General features: G+C 45.0%; 1 protein-coding gene and 1 non-coding gene across 2 annotated transcripts in view; one reads left to right on the top strand and one right to left on the bottom strand.

Moving 5' to 3' along the window:
- LOC124550712 (Na(+)/H(+) exchange regulatory cofactor NHE-RF1-like) overlaps nt 1-21,948 on the top strand; it is a 677,275-nt gene that overhangs the window by 362,497 nt on the left and 292,830 nt on the right. The window lies entirely within an intron of this gene.
- Trnap-cgg lies at nt 18,394-18,468 on the bottom strand. Its single transcript has one exon. It is a non-coding gene; the product is annotated as a tRNA-Pro (tRNA).

Below are 21,948 nucleotides of genomic sequence, written 5' to 3'. Positions count from 1 at the left end.
AGGAAGTGTAACTTAAATTCGGAGTGCTGATTGCTTTTCTTACATCACCATTGTGCAGCAAAAGTGTAATCTCCAAAAATGGTTTGTGAAGCGCATCTACAAAACTTTTGAATATAGCCGAATAAAACCTAGGCCTCTTTGCATCCTAGCTTGGAATCATAATCACCTAGATTTTCAACGATTGAGCCATGATAATACGAGACCAGAGTGGGAAACACAAAATGATGAGTGCCTAGTTTCTTGATTATTACATGAAATGACTTAGTTGACTGTGCTCTAATGACACCTGCCACATAATATGACTGTTGTTGCCCGAAAATGCAGTATTTAGCAGCGTGAGCAACACCACAATCGTTATTAAAAAATGGTTCAAATGGCTCTGAGCACTATGGGACTTAACAGCTGTGGTCATCAGTCCCCTAGAACTTAGAACTACTTAAACCTAACTAACCTAAGGACATCACACACATCCATGCCCGAGGCAGGATTCGAACCTGCGACCGTAGCAGTCGCGCGGTTCTGGACTGCGCGCCTAGAACCGCGAGACCACCGCGGCCGGCATCGTTATTAAAATTTTGACCTTTGTTGTGGCAGGGTTGTTAGACAGGGTTGCCTCCAAACACGTCTCCGACGATTGTCTGGTTGAAGGCATATGCGACACTCATCGATGAAGAGAACGTGATGCCAAATCTTAGCGGTCCGTTCTGCATGTTGTTAAGCCCATCTGTACGGCGCTGCACGGTGTCGTGGTTGCAAAGATGGACCTCGCTGTGGACGTCGGGAGTGAAGTTGCGCACCATGCAGCCTATTGCTCACAGTTTGAGTCCTAACGCGACGTCCTGTGGCTGCACGAAAAGCATTATTCAACATGGTGGTGTTGCTTGTCAGGGTTCCTCCGAGCCATAATCCGTAGGTAGCGGTCATCCACTGCAGTAGTAGCACTTGGGCGGCCTGAGCGAGGCATGTCATCGACAGTTCCTGTCTCTCTGTATCTCCTCCATGTCCGAGAAACATCGCTTTGGTTCACTCCGAGACACCTGGACACTTCCCTTGTTGAGAGCCCTTCCTGGCACAAAGTAACAACGCGGACGCGGTCGAACGGCGGTATTAACTGTCTAGACAAGGTTGAGCTACAGACACCACGAGCCGCGTTCATCCTTCCTGGTGCAATGACTGGAACTGATCAGCTGTCGGACCCGCTCCGTCTAATGCATGGTTCTTTACATCTGTGGGCGGGTTTAGTGACATCTCTGAACAGTCAAACGGACTCTGTCTATGACAAAGTATCCGCAGTCAACGTGTATCTTAAGGGGTTCTGGGAACGGGGGTGATGAAAACTTTTTTTGATATGTGTACTATTCAATATATTAGTCCAAAACCATTTTATCAGTTTATTATAAATCTTGACTGAACACTGGCTTTTCTAATGATTTGTTGGTTTTGTTCAAGCATTAGACTATTTCTCTCACTACTGAAAATTTCACTTATTACCAAATGCTGAACAACATCATGTGACTATCGTGGACAAAAAGAAACAAACTGAAATTAGTCGTTATTTTTATTTGTTTCGTAATAGATTTTACTACACCAAATACATTCATTCTCTTCTCATTCATCAAAATTTTCGTAATGTTCTACGATGTCTGCGCCTGAAGAACAAGGTGAGGTAGATGCAATACTTTTGTGTTTTAGCTTCTTCAGTCTGTTCTTCTCTTCACTAATATTTCCCTTTTCTGATCTTTTTACGCCTTTTTCCCGTTTCCTTTTTTTATCGTCCCTCTTTTTTTTTGTTACAATTCAAATATTCACAGCAGAGTTTAGCCCTTTGCATGCAGTTGTTGCATTCCTGTTAAAATTCACGGTTTTATCAGTAGAAGCAACAGGTGATGTTTCTTTCAAGAGCTTTATCTGTGTTGGTTTAGGTGTAGTCAATTTTGAGGTGGTAATCTTGAAAGTTTTACGGTTAGTAGGAGTGGAGTCCAAGTTGTGTCATTGAAGGAATTTGACTTGTGTAGTTGGATATCTCTGTTCTTTTGATGTGCTTGGTATCAGTACGTGTTTTAATGAGCTTTGAAGTGGTTGGTTGGCGTATGTGTGAGATTCTGCTCTTCCATTTCTTGACACAGACGTGTATTCCGACAAATAAGCAGAGTCTGAGACTTCGGGCATATCCAGTGGGATTACTGCATGCACCTCGATGATGAATTGAATTGTGCTCCGTGTCTCTCACATTAGAACAAGCGATCCATCTCTCCCAAATAACACGGGCCATCATTCCCGATTGTCTGGGAGAGATAGACCATCCCGATTTCTGTTTGTAAGCAGCGAGCTCGGTGGTCATTTTAAGTTTATTTCATGCATCCAAATTCGTCAGTTTGCTTTAGAAAAACTGCATCAGTATTGTATAGAATAAGCGATAATATAAAAATTATTTACCTACACTATAAAGCTTTTCAGTTTACCAAATCAGAGTATGTGATTTTTCTTCAGAACTAACACGAAAATGACAGCAACACTTCAACACCATGTTCATTCAGAAAAGATCTTTCTCGCAAATAGCGGGTGCTGCTCTCCAGCGGTGCAATTGTAAAATACGCCACTGGTCCGTCTCATGCGGTGGTCCAACTCTATCGGACATATCCTGCCCTCATGCACTATAGATTAGTAGTTGGTGACACTGTCGATAAGGTGAGTGACTTGAACACGCGATGCCACTGGAATCTTGTAGACCTTTCAGCCACTTGCCATTTTCAATTGGAAGTAAATAGCAGAAAATAGCGGGGTAGTTTCGAGATTTAACGAAAAATGATTGTGGATGCCTTTGCTACCACTCAGTATAAATTACATGTTCCGGCTTGCTTGTAATTGATATAAATTGATCCCTCTGTCTTTCTGATGGGGCAGGATGCGATTTTGACTTGCGAAGATCCGGGGCTGGTGCCGAGGGGGGGGGGGGGGGGGGGGGGTTAAGGGGGGCGGGCGGTGCAAAGCTGCCGATACTGAGTACGCCTTTGGCCGAGTGGAATCTGCAACACACAACACATCTATCCCGTGTCCTGATATTTCGATTCTCGCGGTTGTAGGGACTCGAAGTTTCTCTGGATAATCTCAACAGCATTGCCCAGTCGTCTGATTTTCTTTTCTTGAAGTAATCACTTGTAATGCTCACAGTACGTCTAAAATCGCCGTGCGAAAGTTCTTCGTTGACATTTCTACTGGTTTCAGTTCTTTACGAACAGCAAAGCATACATGATGTTTGCAGCAGCATAGAACCTGATGATGCAAGGTCTTATGAAACTCTGCTCCTTCCGTTCCTACACAACCGCACTCCAGTGGATCTCCGTGTTCGTTGCCTTCCAGTAGCTACACGACACAGTTCTGCACTGTCTTTTAATGAACGGGATACGACTTTACCGAGTATCGGATTATTTTATTGGATTGAAAACAATATAGCAGACAAAACTTCACAAATCTTCGTTATTTTGCATTAAATGATAGACAATGGCCGTAAAATACTTTTATTCAAAGTCACAGCCGGTTTTCCATCAGTTGAAGACGCATCCTCAGATGATTCGTAAACAATTAATAAAGAGAAAAAATTTACAAAGAATTTTTAAGAGTGGTCTGAAGAATAAAGGGATACTGAAGTTTACTACCGTATAAAAGTGCTTCAAAATTAGTGACAAAGATTCTCCTTAACAACCCATACCGGAAAGGCAACTACCTCAAAACAGTGTTCAAGTCAAGTTATAAACACATAACGCGCTAATGGCGGTACACCATAGTTAAAATGAAAGGGATGGAATAGAGCCTCTAGAAATAAAACCAGTGTAAGAACTAAGTGGGAAAATCAAAGCTGTAGACTAGTAACGCAGATTCATAATTTCAGTTTTTGAACAAAATAAATGGGAAGTACCTTACTGTGTCACGAGCAGGAAAGTGGTTGAGTCGCAACGCGCAAGATAGTACTGACTGCTCTGCAATGCGGAAGATGTTTGCAGATGGCGTCAGAGGTGCTAGAAATAAAACCGTCGCTACAGAAGGCACGAAGGATAGAGGGCTGCTGAACTTATGCTGAACTACTTAAAAATATTGAGTCTCTTTTACAAAAATTTGGAAGTGGACAGCCGGTCGTTGTGGCCGAGCGGTTCTAATCGCTTCAGTCCGCAACCGCGCTGCTGCTACGGTCGTCGGTTCGAATCCTGCCTCGGGCATGGATGTGTGTGATGTCCTTAGGTTAGTTAGGCTTAAGTAGTTCGAAGTCTAGGGCACTGATGACCTCAGATGTTAAGTCCCATTGTGCTCAGAGCCATTTGAACCATTTGAAGGTGGACAGTTAAAATGTAACGGATGAATACAACTAGAGTAGTAATACAAATTCCGTCTTTCAAAAAATATAATAAAATACTAGTGGAGAAAGCAGGGAAGCTGGGCTATAGGTGTAATACGCACCTGCCTAGACAGAGGCGATGGCTGCGGCACCTAACACTCCGATGCAGAATGCACACAGGGGAGGCGCCTAGCAAGTCGTGCACAGAGGCACTGAAATGAAATGAAATGATCGTATGGCACTGTTGGCCTGGAGGCCCCATACGGGGAAGTTCGGCCGCCGTATCGCAAGTTTTTTAGTTGACACCACTTCGGCCACTTGCGAGTGAACGATGATGATGAACTGGTGATGAAGGACACACAACACCCAGTCATCACGAGGCAGAGAAAATCCCCAGCCCCGCCGGGAGTCGAACTGTTGCCTCTCGATAGGAGAGAGACTGACAGCATCGACGTTTGAGGTGGGCAGCAGCATCGGCACACCCTAACAGTGGTGGGTGACTCTCCACTCCCAGGGCCATCCAGCTAAGTCTCCAGAAGGCCTGCCGGGTGGTGGTGGCTACATTTCACTATTAGTGTTGACACTGCACCTCGCAAGGACCAAGTTCACCCGGACCGGACTTGCTGCTCCGCAATAGATCGAATCTGAGTGGACGAGCAGTGTGTTGACAGACATAGGCCATCACTGCTGACTGGACGGCTGCAAACTGAACAGAACTCCACCAGAACAGAAGTGCAGTTTACACAGGATGCGCTCGTATGCTGTCCTACTGTGAGGTGACGGTGACATCATTAGCTGCCGAAAGGTGGCCAACTCCAATTTTCAGCATCAGTAGCTGGCATGTTCTACGGAGTCAGCGTGCTGAATTGTTATTTATGCGGCCGGCTGGGGCGGCCGAGCGGTTCTAGGCGCTACAGTCTGGAAGCACGCGACCGCTACGGTCGCAGGTTCGAATCCTGCCTCGCGCATGGATGTGTGTGATGTCCTTAGGTCAGTTAGGTTTAAGTAGTTCTAAGTTCTAGGGGACTGATGACCTTAGGAGTTAAGTCCCATAGTGCTCAGAGCCATTTGTTATTTTTGCGTCCTACGTAAGCTGTCTTGCGACATTTTACACAGTCACCATTATGACGATGTCTCTGCATGTTTTTCTGCTCTGTTGCCGGCTCATTCAGTGTGCTGCGATAGCTTCAGCTTCCGCTGCTGCACAGTCAGCGGTTCTTTCTCGTCGGACTTTCGCCTGACTACTAACCCATTTTGCCCTGGCTCTTGCGTCACCAGGGAAGGCCTTTGAAGTATACTACAACAGGACGGGTGCAGAGTCAGAAGACTACCAAATACAGAAAAACCACAAGAGGTTCGATGATCGGTGCACGTGCGACGGCGCAGGGTCTGACTCTGTTTCGTAATTTATTCCCTGAGTGCTACTAGAACCACAGCCTGCCCTTATGCTACTTATAATATGATTCAGTCTGAAAAATCAGTTTAAAACAGAGGCTGTACTATGCCTGTCAGCAGGGTACATAGAACGTTCTGTTTCCAGCTGTGAAGAGGGTTCTTTCTCATACACCTAACTGAGGCTACTGAATAGCACAAGTTCTTCTCTGAAATGTATGTCCTGTGTTCTCATTTTAACAATAAGTAATGTGCTACCAGGTAGCCCTGACACCTTGACGTAAAACCATGTACTTGTTCTCAGTTTTTTTTATCACGCTCACTCACATATCACATTCTCTCAACAGCAGCTCTTAACAGCCAATAAACGATTTCAAATTTCAGCGACGGTTATCAGTTCTGAGATCCTCGCTCTGTACTACACAGCTCACCAGTGTTCGGTGATCTGAAATGCTGAGTTACGACTGCATAACACACCACGCTGAATTTTTAAACTCTTCCGAAGAAAATCACAGAATTCTGTGAAACTGTTGAAACTTCAAGAAACGTTGTTTGTATTAACGTTCTTATCATTTCTCCGAACCACATGTCTTTCCATCGCGAGCGAACTCCAAAATTTTTTGTTAGAACTCCTAAATATAATTCGAGCCACTACTAGATCTAAGTGACGCCTCCTCGAGATAAGGGCGCGCAGGCCTCTCTCCCCTCAGAACTCGTGAACGTTTATCGTACATTGTGGAACACGGAGCGCCGCAGCAGACCATCCCTACGTGTTTACACGTTGACCCAACGAGGTCGTCAATTACGACAGCACGGAACCGTGAAGATTCGACCGTCGATCAATGGAAACGTGTCGGCTCTTCGGGTGAATCACGTTTTTGCCACACTAGATCGATGCTCGTCTCCACAACCGTCGTCATTGAGGTGAACGGCGGTTCGAAATTGCAGTGCGGCACCGACGCAGGCTGGTGCGAGCAGCATCATGCTTTGGGAGACATCCTCCTGCGCTGCCATGGGACCTGTGGTAGTAATCAAAGACATGCTGACAGCTGCGAACCACCCGCATCCCTTCACGCTTGATGTTTTCCCCGACGGCGATGTCGTCTTTCAGCAGTATACCTGTCCGTGTGTCGCAGCCAGAAACGTACTACACGGGTTTTAAGAGCATTATAATGAATTCACGTTGATGTCTCGGCCACTGAATTCACCTACTGTAAATCCTATGGAACCCATCTGGGTCGCTATTGGGCGCATCACCACGTATGCAAATCAGCGGCCCGTTATGTCTATAAGTATAAAAAATTTTCAAAGACGATTGTAAATATTTTAACTAAGATTTGAAATGGCTCTAAGCACTATGGGACTTAAAGCGAGAACTTGCACGAGACAACAAGGAAAGTGGTAACGAAGATAGAAAGGCAAGTGTAGAAAATACGACGATAGCTTCTTAGTTCTTGGTTTCACGTGCACTCTTGTGAACAAAGAGTAACGGCAACCGTTTATTTTGTGCCTGAAAGTGCTCTCTGTTAAATGCGTGCTACCTAGCAAATTAACGGTCATTTAGGTTCAAAATGGCTCTGAGCACTATGGGACTTAGCATCTGAGGTCATCAGTCCCCTAGACTTAGAACTACTTAAACCTAACTAACCTAAGGACATCACACACATCCATGCCCGAGGCAGGATTCGAACCTGCGGTCGCGCGGTTCCAAACTGAAGCGCCTAGAACCACTCGGCCACAACGGCCGGCTAAAGATTTGAAATATTTTTAGTGTTCCGTAGCTCAGTCGGTAAAATCGGAAGCCGTAGAGGGTCACGTTGTTGCCCATCTAGCTGTCTCTCTGTGCGACTGTTAAGACCCCTTTTTTTCTCAGGAAGGGGTATGTCGCATAGCACGGTCTTCGGTCCCATGGCGGTTTTAATAATTTAAGCTTCTAAGCCAGTACAATGACAAATACGGCCACACATGCGAGATATTTTGATAGTAGCAAACTCATTCACCAAAACCTACAAATGTAGGCCGCTGTGGCCGAGCGGTTCTAGGCGCTTCAGTCTGGATCCGCGCGACCGCTGCAGTCGCAGGTTCGAATCCTGCCTCGGGCGTGGATGTGTGTGATGTTCTTAGGTTAGTTAGGTTTTAGTAGTTCTACGTTCTAGGGGACTGATGACCTCAGATGTTAAGTCCCATAGTGCTCAGAGCCATTTGAACCATCTGAAATATCCATAAACATGTCAGAGATGGTGGTGCGGTTTTCGTTGACCCGCTGGGAAGAGATTCTCTGCCGCAGTCACGTTGAACAGTTGTCACAGGCAATATCCTGGAAAATTGCGTGCACATTTGTCACAGGCAATATCCTGGAAAACTGAGTGGACGAACGTCAGCCTCCAGGTTGTATCAATAGCAGCGACCTCCTTCTGGTACAGGTTGGTCAACAATTTGGTTTCCATTAACGAGCGTATGTTATGTGTTGGGACTAGGCAAATGCAGTGGGTGTGCGCCCCCAGATACGCTGCAGGACCGGTTGACTTGTCGTGGTCACCTGGCAAACTGGTCCTGGCTCAGGAAGCTGTTGGCTTTCCTCGCTCGATCTGTTGAAATTGCATATTTCACGGATATCATTTTGCGGTCGGCTCTTTCTTTTTTTCCGACGACAAAGAGTAATGTTTCAACGGTCAGTTTGTACATTTTTACGTTGCTGTTGAGGCTGGTGAAGACCATTTGGCTTTTGTGCGGCATGCTTGCAACTGCACCGATTTCGAGAACTCTTTACCAACACGCTGATTCTTACGTTTCCAACACAGGGCTTTGGATAGTTCCGGCAGCTGCTGGTGCCCTCAGTGTCCTTTTGTTTTCTCGTGTCTATTTTTCCCCTGTCTTACTTTGTTTTCCGCTATTTATTTTTAAAGAGCCATGTGAGGGAGAAGCTCAGAGGCAGTGGGTGGGGAGGGGGGGGGGACAGGTCTAGCAGTTCGACCTCTGCCCACCTGGTCTGCACCAGCCCGTAGCTGACTGTGACCATTACCGATTGCTTTTCGTAAAATGTATTTGCCGTTTCAACGAATATCCAGATACTTCTGATGTCCTTTTTCTAATTAATTCTATTTTACTGTATGTAAACTGTGTCGCACTCAAGTTTATTATAATTATTTCAGTGAAAGTAACTCAACTGGTGTATAAATTGTTGTTGTTGTTGTGGTCTTCAGTCCTGAGACTGGTTTGATGCAGCCCTCCATGCTACTCTATCCTGTGCAAGCCTCTTCATCTCCCAGTACCTACTGCAACCTACATCCTTCTGAATCTGCTTAGTGTATTCATCTCTTGGTCTCCCTCTACGATTTTTACCCTCCACGCTGCCCTCCAGTAGCAAACTGGTGATCCCTTGATGCCTCAGAACATGTCGTACGAACCGATCCCTTCTTCTAGTCAAGCTGTGCCACAAACTCCTCTTCTCCCCAATTCTATTCAATACCTCCTCATTAGTTATGTGATGTACCAATCTAATCTTCAGCATTCTTCTGTAGTACCACAGCGAATAAATTACTGTTAAAAAAAAAGCATTAAAATAGAAGCATAGTCGGCAGAAGTAGCACGATATAGACCAGGGATTAGATTGTAGAGGGTTCGAGAAGTGCTGAATCTAATGTGTTTCACATCCGTGTCAAAAGGTAATGGGTGAAAAAGAAAAAAAAGCGATAAAGAGCTTGCCTGGAAGCCGAGAGGTTGCGCAATCGAATATCGGTCGGACCATGTGCTTCTCGGTCTTCGTTTTAATTTAGCGTTCGCCTCCGAACGGCGTGAAGAGTGCGCAGAAACAACACGTGGTTCGGATTCCCCGTTAAGCTCTGGGTACCCTTACCCCGATAGGGTGTCTGAGGAAGACTAAGGGCGCCCGAGTCGCCGGAGTGGCGTCCAACAGAGAGACTAGCGCCAGGCCATTGAGCCACACGAAATAATAGTTATTATTACCTGTCCGCCTTTGTAGATGAGTGTCCAGCGTAGACGACTGCCGTGCGCAAGACCCGTGTACGATTCTCCTCACTGCCGAGGATTTTTCCGGGATGCGCCAAGCCTCGCGATGCAAATTGAGGAGGTCGACACGTACTAGCAGCTCAGCGGTTCGGGAAGAGTGCAAAACGGTCGCACCCGGATGACGGCACAAGGGAAAACTTCTTCTAGACATCATTCTTCCTCTTACAGAGTGAAATAGGTACATATAATGAAATTTGTAAATTTTAGCGTATTATCCAAGAGCATAAGCGGTATATCGATAGCCGAACGGTGTGGCCGAGTGGTTCTAGGCGCTTCAGTATAGAACCGCGCGATCGCTACGGTCGCAGGTTCGAATCCTGCCTCGGGCATGGATGTGTGTGATGTCCTTAGGTTAGTTAGGTTTAAGTAGTTCTAAGTTCTAGGGGACTGATGACCTCAGATGTTAAGTCCGATAGTGCTCAGAGCCATTTGGTATATCGATTACAAAGATGTACGTGTGAGAGAACGCTGCGAGGTAGCTATCGCTGAGGCAGAGTACGTGTAACAGACAGCTTACGAGTATGTTAGGTCACGCAGTAGCGGGCAGTGGGTGTTCGATAGTAGCAGGAGTAGCGTGTCAGAGGCCGGCAGTGTGTATTGCGGTTCTCCGGAGTGGGCAGCAGTCGGATAGTATTACATATTCAGTGTTGTGTATTAATGATTTATGGATGAAATAAGATTTGAAGTAAAATTAGGGAAATGCTACGAATGTTATTGTGAAATTTAATGGAGAATCTTTCTACACGTTGTCACATCGATCTACAATAAGGTAATCAGTATTGATGTACGAGGGTTGTTTTTTAAGTAAGGGCCGTTCGCGCGTATAGTCCCGTAGTTCGCGCGGACGTCGCAACAAGCCACCGCGTCACTTGCCGGCATCCTTCCCGTTCACACTGATGCAAGTTGCAGCTCTGTAGCTGACGTGTACGCATCGCTGTTCTACTTCATAATGTTTACGATTATTGAACCGCCCGCCGCGTGTGAGATACGGTCAGTGATACGTTTTTTGACTGCGAGAAGCCTATCAGCTGCAGAAATTCATCGTCAGTTAACAGAAGTTTATGGCTTGAATGCAGTGAGTGAAGGTAAAGTGCGTCAATGGGTTAGAGAGTATAAAAATGGCCGTCAAATCGTCCATGACGAAGAACGCTCAGGCCGGCCCTCTGTGATCACATGATTTGGTGGCTGCAGTCGAAACAAAGATTCGTGAGGACAGAAGATTCACAATTTCCACTCTTTCTTTGGAATTTCCACAAGTTTCAAGATCGGTTTTGTACAAAATTGTGTCTGAAAACCTAAACTTTAAGAAACTGTGTTGTCAGTGGGTACCCAGACTCCTCACAGAGGACCAGAAAGGGAAGAGATGTTGAGTCAAATTGTCACTGGAGACGAAACATGGATATCACATACCACTCCCGAAAGCAAGCGACAATCGATGGAATGGCGACACACAACCTCACCCGTCAAGGTCAAAGCCAAACAGACGCTGTCAAAGCGCAAGATTATGGCAACTGTGTTCTGGGACCGGCGCGGTGTTTTGCTAGTGAACTTTATGCCACGAGGAACGACAATCAACTCAGATGCCTACTGTGCAACTCTAAAGAAGCTCCGCAGAGCAATTCAAAACAAAAGGCGCGGCATGCTGACAAAAGGAGTTTTGCTCCTGCACGATAACGCTAGGCCTCACACCTCTCAAAAGACTCGGGATTTGATTGATTCTTTTGGCTGGGAAGTTTTGGACCAAGCATCATACAGCCCCGACCTTGCTCCTAGCGATTTTCACCTTTTCCGGTACCTGAAACACCATCTTGGCGGGCAGCGCTTCAATGACGACGATGAAGTGAAAGCGGCCGGGAACTCTTGGCTGTCGGAGCAGGGGGCCGAATTCTTTGAAGAGGAAATTAAAAACTTAGTTGTACGGTATGACAAGTGCTTAAACAAACAAGGCAACTATGTACAAAAATAGGTAAAAGTGTTTAGAATCAGAAAATAAAAGTTTTTTTACAAAAGTATTTGTTTCTTTTTTAAAAAATAAAAACGGCCCTTACTTAAAAAACAACCCTCGTATTTATGAGCTTTTGCTGTAGAACGAATTGAATGAGACCAGATTTGTATGTAACCTCAAGTTTATATTGTATTTTTTGTAAATATAATTTGTTTGCGTAAATCCAATTTTTACGATGTGGCTTAACAATTGCAAGTCAGTTTTGCAATATAGTAAGATTTTCAAGTAAGAAATCACAGTCATTCTCCTCAGGCATGTTCTGCCTCCCAGTTCCAAGTCGCTTTTATCTAAACAAATTTTAAATATGTCTTATTGAAACATCTTGCATTTTGGCTTTCGCAACTGTAGTTAGTTTAGTAGTATTGAGAGCAGACCAACGCGTTATCCAAGGCGACACCAACAGGAGGTAAGAAATTTGTTTCACCAGTTTATGGATTTTCGCACAGGGACCACTTTTGTACTTATTCAGACTTAGAGGGCCGTAATAAGATCTGAATGTACTTACCTCTAATTTGTCATTATCGCGCACAGGTTTTAATTAGTTTGGGTTTCGTGCTACTGCTTTCTTGCTAGTAGACAGACTGTTTAAAACAGGGTCAGGTAAATGCACAGGAACACGTAATCAGATACAGTCAGCTCACTACTCGATATAACTGTTGTTTGTTCCACACAAACATCGCACGTTACTTTAGACATACATGTTGCCACAGTAAACTTTTAATTGTACGCGATGCAAAATTTAATTTTCATCTTACGCTGTCCAGAGTCTGACGAATGACAGCTTAGTTAGAGTCCATCTGATCGCGAGATGAGGAAGAGGGAACGAGTTGACAAGTAGGCAGCGACCGTAGCACAGCCTTCCTCGAGACTCGACATACTCGCGGAACTTGACTGAAGCGCCAAAGAATCTGGTGTTGACATGCGTATTCAAATACAGAGAGATATGAACGGGCAGAATATGGCGCTACGGTCGGCAACGCGTATACAAGACAACAAGTGTGTGGCGCAGTTGTTAGATCTGTTACTGCTGCTACAATGGCACTTTATCAAGATTTAAGTGAGTTTGAACGTGTCGGCGCCCTAGCGATGGGACACACCATCTCCGAGGTGGCGATGGTTCAAATGGCTCTGAGCACTATGGGACAACATCTGAGGTCATCAGTCCCCTAGAACTTAGAACTACTTAAACCTAACTAACCTAATGACATCACACACACCCATGGCCGAGGCAGGATTCGAACCTGCCACCGTAGCAGTCGCGCGGTTCCGGACTGAAGCCCCTAGAACCGCTCGGCCACCGAAGCCGGAAGGTGGCGGTGAAGTGGGGATTTTCCTGTACGAGCATTCCACGAGTGTACCGTGAATATCGGAAATCCGATAAAACATCAGATTTCCGAAATCGCTGCTGCCGGAAAAACATCCTGCAACAACGGGACCGACGACGACTTAAGAGTATCGTTCAATGTGACTGAAGTGCAACACTTCAGCAAATTACTGCAGATTTCAATGCTGGGCGAACCATTCCACGAAACATCATCGGTATAGGTTTTCGGAGTCGAACACCCACTCGTGTACTCTTGATGACTGCACGACACAAAGCTTTACGCATCGCCTGGGCCCGTCAACTTCGACCTTGGACTACTGATGATTGGAAACACGTTGTCTGATCTGATGAGTCTCGTACCAAATTGTATCGAGCGGATGGACGTACATGGGCACGGAGGCAACCTCATGAATCTATGGAACGTCCATGTTAGCAGGGGACTGTTCAAGCTGTCGGAGGCTCTGTAATGGTGTGGGGCGTCTGCAGTTGGAATGATATGGGACCCTTGATACATCTAAATACGACTCTGATAGATTACACGCACGTAAGCAACCTGTCTGATCACCTGCATCTATTCAATGCCCATTGTACATTCCGACGGACTTGGGCAATTCCAGCAGGACAGTTGTGAGCGTGTGGGTGCTATTCTGTCATTCTGTGCAACGGATTTATCTGAGACGTACCCTTTACCCTGTGGCTCCTGCAAGATGCAATTTCCACCCCCACACTACTACAGAAGTCAGGCAGACGCTCCTAACGCTCTAAAGAGAAATGCCTGAAAAACTTTCAGCAATAAATATCTTCTGGAGTCATCCGCTATAAGGAGATGATACAAATATTCACAAAATTTCTTACGTAACTAGTGAGATACTTGGGTACTGGAGTAGTGCTAGTTAGTGTAAGAACAACGTGAAACTAACGAAAATTATTATTTATTTTGCAAAAATTCTGAGATATCACAATGGTACTTTTAGTTATGAATTGAACAAGTTATTTCCGGGTTATTTTGGAATGTGAAGTTACCTCTTAAGGATAGGATTCACTAATGAAATTTCTGTACAAAGTTTAAGATTGTTATTGACTTGGCAGAATGGCTGAGAGTTGCGCCTACTCAACTTGAATAATTATCCGTTAGAATTTTGTTAGGTATGGTCGGGGCTGTTGCATGTGAAATGCAGTGAAGTGTACTGTTGTGGAGGAAACATGGGGCTCGCAAGAGCTTTAATGCATGAGCTTTAGTGCAAGAGCAGTAGCGCACAATACCGTAAGCTGTGATGACTGCTGTCTCCGCCGCTCTCTGCTGACAAATAAGATAACTCTCGTTCTATCTGGATTGACCTTCGCCAATCAAACTCTCCCTACGCCTTGATGAAGTCAAGGACTCCTATTCGCCCCTAGTCCAACTATTGGCGTGGTACACCGATCAGGTAACCAGTCCACCGCAATGCCACTCAAAAATTCGCTGGCAGGCGTTCAACTATAACTCTGTCCATTCACACCACACAATAAGTGTGGCGGCCAACACAGTGAACAATGCTTAATCGCAAGGACTCAATATAGAGTCGCACTCCGATTCGCTGTCGACAGAGGTGCTCTCCCAGTGAAGTACTGAGGAGAGACTTGTTCCTCGCTCCTTGAGTACACGTACGAGAGCGCACACTCTCGTTACGTGTTCTCACTCCAAGAGCGACAACGGAACGGCCCCTCTCCATGCCAGACGTGAAGGGGTATATCTGTCGGTCTCTTCCATTATTCCTTCAGCTCAAGGCGTCAGAAATATTGTCTGCCAATCAGCATTGCTCTTCTAAAACGGGAGAATGAAGTGTCGTTTAAGGCGACCAATCCGGAAATCTGTAGCATTGGCGTTTGCTGTCTCCCTGTGAAAATCTCTGAAACTGCGTGCTATGTTGTAAAGAATGCGTAGGCTGGGCGCTCCCACACAATGTAGCGGAATTTGCTTTTAAGCTGAACACGGGGTCGTTCCCCCTTTTCACTCGGGCCCGCGCTGTTCGCTACGGGTGGTCACTGGCCGACATGGGCTGGATCGTCCTCTGAAGGGCTGCGGTTTCTCTCCCGCACTAAAAGCCTCAGTGACCGTCGTGTCTGGAATGTATGTGTGCACGCCAGCCTCGAGTATTTCAGCCACGGTGCGCTTACTTGTTATTTGCATATCGTTTACATGAATTCATACAACACTGACTTTATGTTATCGAGTTTGTGTTGGAATGAAGCGTTTTGATGTGCGGAATACGATTGTGAGGGCGGAATATGTAAGCAATGAAGGTCAGGAGACAACGTCGTCTTACACAGTGCATCCAGAATTGATGATGATGATGATGTTTGGTTTGTGGGGCGGTCAACTGCGCGGTTATCAGCGCCCATACAAATTCCCAACCTTTTCTGAGTCCAATCTGGCCACGAGCATGAATGGTGATGAAATGATGAGGACACCCAGTCGGCTCGAGGCATCCAGAATTGCTACAGAGTGGCTCCAGGAAAACTCTTATGAGCTTAAACACTTCCTCAGGCCACTAGACTCCCCAGATATGAACACTGTTAAGGAAATCTGGATGCCTTGCAACGTGTTGTCCAGAAAAGATCTCAACCCCCTCGTGCTCTTACGGATTTATGGACGGTCCTGCAGGTTTCATGGTGTCAGTTCCCGCCAGCAGTGCTTCAGACTTTAGTGGAGTCCATGCCACGTCGTGTTGCGGCACTCCCGCGTTCTCGCGGGCGCCCCTATACGATATTAGGCAGGTGGACTAGTTTCTTTTGATGTTCAGCGTGTAACTGACAGCGGGAAGGAAGGAAGGCTGCAGTAACCGCCGACCCCCGCCAGTGGACCGGTGCCGCCTCGGCCCTGCCTGCCTCGGCCACGTCTCCGCGGTGTGCCTGAGGCCGGGCGGCAGGCCGTGCAGGCGTCGCGACGCCGCACCGCGCCGCGCCGCGCCCCCCGTGCTCTGCTCTCGGCTGCTCGCCGCCGCTCGGCGCGTCGTATTGATCAGCGCCGCCCCCGGGCGACGCCGGGTCACGCGTCCAGCCGCGACGCCGCCCCACGGCCTGCCACCGCCGCCCCCGCCCCTACGCCGCCCCCGCCCCCAATCCCGCCCCCCCGATAAACGGCCCCGCACCTTCCAGGTAGCGCCGGCCGCCACAAAAGAGACCGGCCGCCACTGTCCAGCCGCCGCGAGGTGATCGGCCTCCACGGCTGTACGGGTCGCGGCGTCCACGGCCCCAGAGGTTAATCAGCTACTAAAGTGCGCGTCATTTACGACGGCGGCCGAGTTTAGGTTCGTTCTGCGCACCTGACGTCACAAAACACAGTCAGCCAATGAACAGAGAACGACGTTGCCAGAGCTCGACTGCAGTGCAGAGCATGGACGAGTGTCTTCAGTTTTAGAAACATTCAGTCGTAAATCAAGTAATTGAACAAAAGCAATGTCTTGATAGCAGACTTTCTATAAAAGAAAGTTTGGAAAAAGCATTCTTTATACCAACTGCTTTATATTCTATTAATTAATTAAACCAAACAAGCAATAAGCCTCCTAATTCAGGCGATAGCAAGGAAATTCATTCTCACCGACCGCTTTTTCGCAATAAAGAACAGCGGTAATTGTCTATTTCCTATTGTACTTCGACAAACGTGAGTAATTCATAGTCATACCAACAGTGTTTGTCGGTATTTTGCGTGAATTTTTAAAGTACTCCAGGATATGTGTTCAACAACGAGCTGCGTTAGCGTAACGGTTAAACTGTTTGGCTACAAAACAAAAGCTTCCGAGTTCAAATTTTGTTCGGTGCTTCATGTTTTCTTTATTTAAAAACAATATCGAAGTGTTTTCCTTCGTGAATTTTATTCGTTTGAAGGTAATTTTTTTGAAATTTCTAGTGGCAACTAAAATCCACCATACGGAGAGTATACGCTGTGGACTTTTACCTCTGCAAACTCTTCAAAATTTCGTGCAATGGTTTACTACATTTAATGCTGCACAATAACTACGTTGAACATCGAAACAAAATTAAGTCATTTATGGGGGGGAAGGTATCAGTCAAGAAGATGTGTAAAAATCAAATTTTTGGGCCAAATAGTTTTTGTCAAATGATAAGTGTGTCAAAGCAGTCAGAACACCATGTATCTGCACAGCGCGGAATGCACGTCTCTGAAGCAGCGAAAGGGTTAATGCGGCCGTGGTGGCTTTACTTCATAAACTGCGCCCCCCCCCCCCCCTGAACTTAAGTTTGCGAACTATACTATTCTATGGCGCTGCTTCTCTTGGTGCGTGCAACTGGCAACGCAGCAATCTCCCGCGTCTGGGTGGGCATGCGCGAGCCGCCAAGATAAAAGAATTGAACTATAGCATGTTCCGTGGACTGAACATCTCGCTGGGACTGCAATCTCATTTCGACCTTCTGCACCTTATTTCTACTTAACAATGGAAAATTGTACTCAAATGCAGGAATATCTGCAGCGAATTGACGCATGGTGCAGGGAATGGCAATTGAATCTCAATGTAGACAAGTGTAATGTGCTGCGAATACATTGAAAGAAAGATCCCTTATCATTTAGCTACAATATAGCAGGTCAGAAACTGGAAGCAGTTAATTCCATAAATTATCTGGGAGTACGCATTAGGAGTGATTTAAAATGGAATGATCGTATAAAATTAATCGCCGGTAAAGCAGATGCCAGACTTAGATTCATTGGAAGAATCCTAAGGAAATGCAACCCGAAAACAAAGGAAGTAGGTTACAGTACGCTTGTTCGCCCACTGCTTGAATACAGCTCAGCAGTGTGGGATCAGTACCAGATAGGGTTGATAGAAGAGATAGAGAAGATCCAACGGAGAGCAGCGCGCTTCGTTACAGGATCATATAGAAATCGCGAAAGCGTTCGGAGATGATAAACTCCAGTGGAAGACTCTGCAGGAGAGACGATCAGTAGCTCGGTAAGGGGCTTTTGTTGAAGTTTCGAGAACATACCTTCACCGAGGAGTCAAGCAGTATATTGCTCCCTCCTACGTATATCTCGCGAAGAGACCTTGAGGATAAAATGACAGAGAATAGAGCACACACAGAGGCATACCGACAATTCTTCTTTCCACGAACAATAGGAGACTGGAATAGAAGGGAGAACCGATAGAGGTACTCAAGGTACCCTCCTCGACACACCGTCAGGTGGCTTGCGGAGTATGGATGTAGATGTAGATGTAGAACTTCTCGTCTACAATCTACGTCTACATACTTCCAGAATGAGATTTTCACTGTGCAGTGGAGTGTGCGCCGATAAGAAACTTCCTGACAGATTAAAACTGTGTGCCGGGCCGAGACTCGAACTCGGGACCTTTGCCTTCCGCGGGCAAGTGCTCTACCAACTGAGCTACCCAAGCACGACTCACGCCCCGTCCTCACAGCTTTACTTCTGCCATTTGCATCTACATAGATACTGCGCAAGCCACTGTGCGGTGTGTGGCGGAGGCTACCATATACCACGACAAGTCATTCCTTTTCCTGTTCTACTCGCAAATAGAGCGAAGGTAAACGACTATCTATATGCCTCCATATCAGCCCTGATGTCTCACGTCTTATCTTCGTGGTCCTTTGCGAAATGTATGTTGGCGGCAGTACAATCGTCCTGCAGTCAGCTTCAAATGCCGGTTCTCTAAATTTTCTCAACAGTGTTTCCCGAAAAGAACGCCGTCTTCCCGCCAGGGATTCCCACTTGAGTTCGCTAAGCATCTCCGCAGTACTTGCATGTTGTTCGAACCTACCGGTAACAAATGTACCATACCATCTCTAAACGGCTTCGATGTCCTCCTTCAATGCGACCTGGTACGGATTCCAAATACTCGAGCAGTACTCAAGAATAGGTGGCAACAAAGTCCTACATGCGGTCTGCTTTACAGCTGAACCACTCTTTCCTAAGATTCTCCCAATAAACCGAAGTCGACTATTTGAATTCCCTATCACAGTTTTCACATGCTCGTTCCACCTCATATCGCTTTGAAACGTTACGCCCAGATATTTAAACAACTTGACTGTGTCAGTCTGGACGCTAGTAATAATATACACAGACATTATAGGTTTGTTCTTCCTTCTCATCCACATTAACTTACATTTTTACACATTTAGCTGCCATTCATCATACCAACTGGAAATTTTGTGTAAGTCATCTTGTGTCTTCCTCTAGTCACTCAACTTCGACACCTTACGGGTACACAATGGCGTCATCAGCCAAAAGATTTATGTACATAGAGAGCAACAGCAGTCCTATCAGACTTCCCTGGGGCGCTCGTGACGTTTCCCCGGTCTCTGATGAACACTCGCCGTCGGGGACAACATACTGGGTTCTATTAATCAAGAAGTCCTCGAGCCACTCACATGTCTGTGAACTTATTCCATATGCTCGCACCTTCGCTAACAGCTTGCAATGGGGCACCGTGTCAAATGCTTTCCGGAAATATAGAAATCGTCTATAGACCCCGCCTTCTGAAGGACTGTATCTATTTCTTTTCCCTTTACAGGTGTGAATACTACCGAAATAACAGTTTAGTAAGTCATTGTAGCAAAATACTAACACGAATTCTTTACAGAAGAATGGAAAAACTCGCAGAACCTAGGATTTCTGAGAAATGTAGGTACACTAACCCTATGACTTCTCATAGAAGGTAGGTTAACGAAAGGTAAATCTACGTTTATAGCATTTGTAGACTTAGAGAAAGCTTTGGACAATGTTGACTGGAATACTCTCTTTCAAATTGTGAAGGTGGCAGGGTTAAAATACAGGTAGCGAAAGGCTTTTTACAACAATTTCTACAGAAAGCAGATGGTAGTGTGAGAGTCGAGGAGCATGAAAGGGAAGCAGTGGTTGGGAAAAGAGTGAGACAGGATTGTACCCTGTCCCCGACGTTATTCAATCTGTAACTGAGCGAGCAGTAAAGGCAACAAAAGAAAATTCAGGAATAGGAATTAAAGTCCATGGACAAGAAAGAAAAACTTTGAAGTTTGTCGATGACATTGTAATTCTGTCAGAGACAAGAACTTGGAAGATGTGTTGTAATAAAAAAAATGAATAAATAATATATTATTACTAAATGTTATTAAACATGCATATGAAAACACTGTTTAACCCTTTGTTTCCTGACATAAGAAAAAATTTACTTTTTAACAATTTCTTTGCAGAATTTATGCTATTGTGGCCTCAAATGACGGTAGGATTTTTTGTAAAATTTTATTTTATTTTTCACAACTTTTTTCTCTCCTGGTACTCAGAAGTACCGTCAGACTCCATGGACAGAATCACAACATGCTCCAATTTTTATAGCTTGTACTTTATTCCACATAAATATTAAATATTTTTACATTAGAAAATTAATTAACAGAAATATATTTCTGAATTTTTCTTTAAGTTTCGCATAAATTTCTTTGATCGCTTGACAAGACCATAAGTTGAACGTAATCTGTCTACATGATCCACACCACCCATGTTTTTATTGTAATCACATACAATAAATGGACATGGTATAGTCATACTAGTTCCATCTTTCTGTTTTCTTGTCACTACGCTCTGTTCAGTGCCATGGAAGTTTGACGCAAAATACACTACTTTATTTTCCTTCCATTGAAATACTGTTAGGTCTAAAGATGACTCTCTGTGATTTGATTTAGACATTTTTCTTTAGGTAAATTACCTGGCAAACCTTTCCTGTTTGTTCTAATTGTTGCACAGGCAAATGTATTTACCGATTTCTGTGTGAGAAAAAGTGGACAGAACAACTAGTGAGAGGTAACGCATTGTTGCTACAATAAAGTGTTCGCACAACCTGACGGTACTAATGAGTCCGCCTTATATTTTCCACTTTATCTCATTCACTTGTAACGTAATGTTTGAAACTATTATAAAAAACAAAGAAGGTTAGTACGTACAATGGAAAACTCAACGGAAGTCTCAATAAATTGCGCATAAATTCAGGCAACACCATGGAAATAAGCACATACAATCTTCTGTTTTCACAGCAGCGCGCGAAAAACAATTTCAAGCTCTGACCGCCAGAGAGGTCTATGTATTGCACAATAAGATCTATGAAACAGTAGAGCAGAGTTACTGTTACGTACCAACAGGCTATCCGGTCACGAAACTGCACCACGAGAAAATAATGAGAGTCAAAACTTACTGGTTCTTTTAAGTACCGTCAGGCAACAAAGGGTTAAACTGATAAAACACGATTGCGCTACTAGAAATGTTCCGCGGGACATCGGACTTCGTTTCTTACTTCTTCCATTGTTGTTGCAGTCGGTGAACTTCGGCAACACCTTTCTTATATGTTCCTTCATTTACTTCAATAAATAAAAAATACTTGATACTGTTTCTCCATATACTACTATTCACGCACACATGTTATCACATCATAAAGCTCGCAAAACTTCATATCTAAAATCGCACATCTTCATCATCCTTCTACATTCGAGAGAGTGTGAGAGTGAAAATAAAATCACGCACAAATAATTGAATGAAAGTTCCTTCGTTTGTCTGCGGCCAACCGCACATTCGCAATTAACATCTCTGCCAACTCCTACGTTGAATCTGTTTCTTTTTTTTTTAATAAATAACAACTTCACGATATATAAACAAGGATAGCAGATAAGTTTTTCTATTTGGACTGCAAAATAACTAATGATGGCAGAAGTAGAGAGGATATGAAATGTAGACTGACAATGACAAGAAAAGCGTTTCTGAAGAAGAGAAATTTGTTAACATCGAACATCGACTTAAATGTTTGGACGTCTTTTCCGAAAGTATTTGTCTGGAGTATAGCCATGTATGGAAGCGGCACATAGACGATAAAAAGATTAGACAACAAGAAAATAGAA

Source organism: Schistocerca americana, chromosome 9 (genome assembly GCF_021461395.2).
Source record: "Schistocerca americana isolate TAMUIC-IGC-003095 chromosome 9, iqSchAmer2.1, whole genome shotgun sequence".
Classification (NCBI taxonomy): Eukaryota; Metazoa; Arthropoda; class Insecta; order Orthoptera; family Acrididae; genus Schistocerca; species Schistocerca americana.
This window is presented reverse-complemented; position numbering and strand designations above follow the sequence as displayed.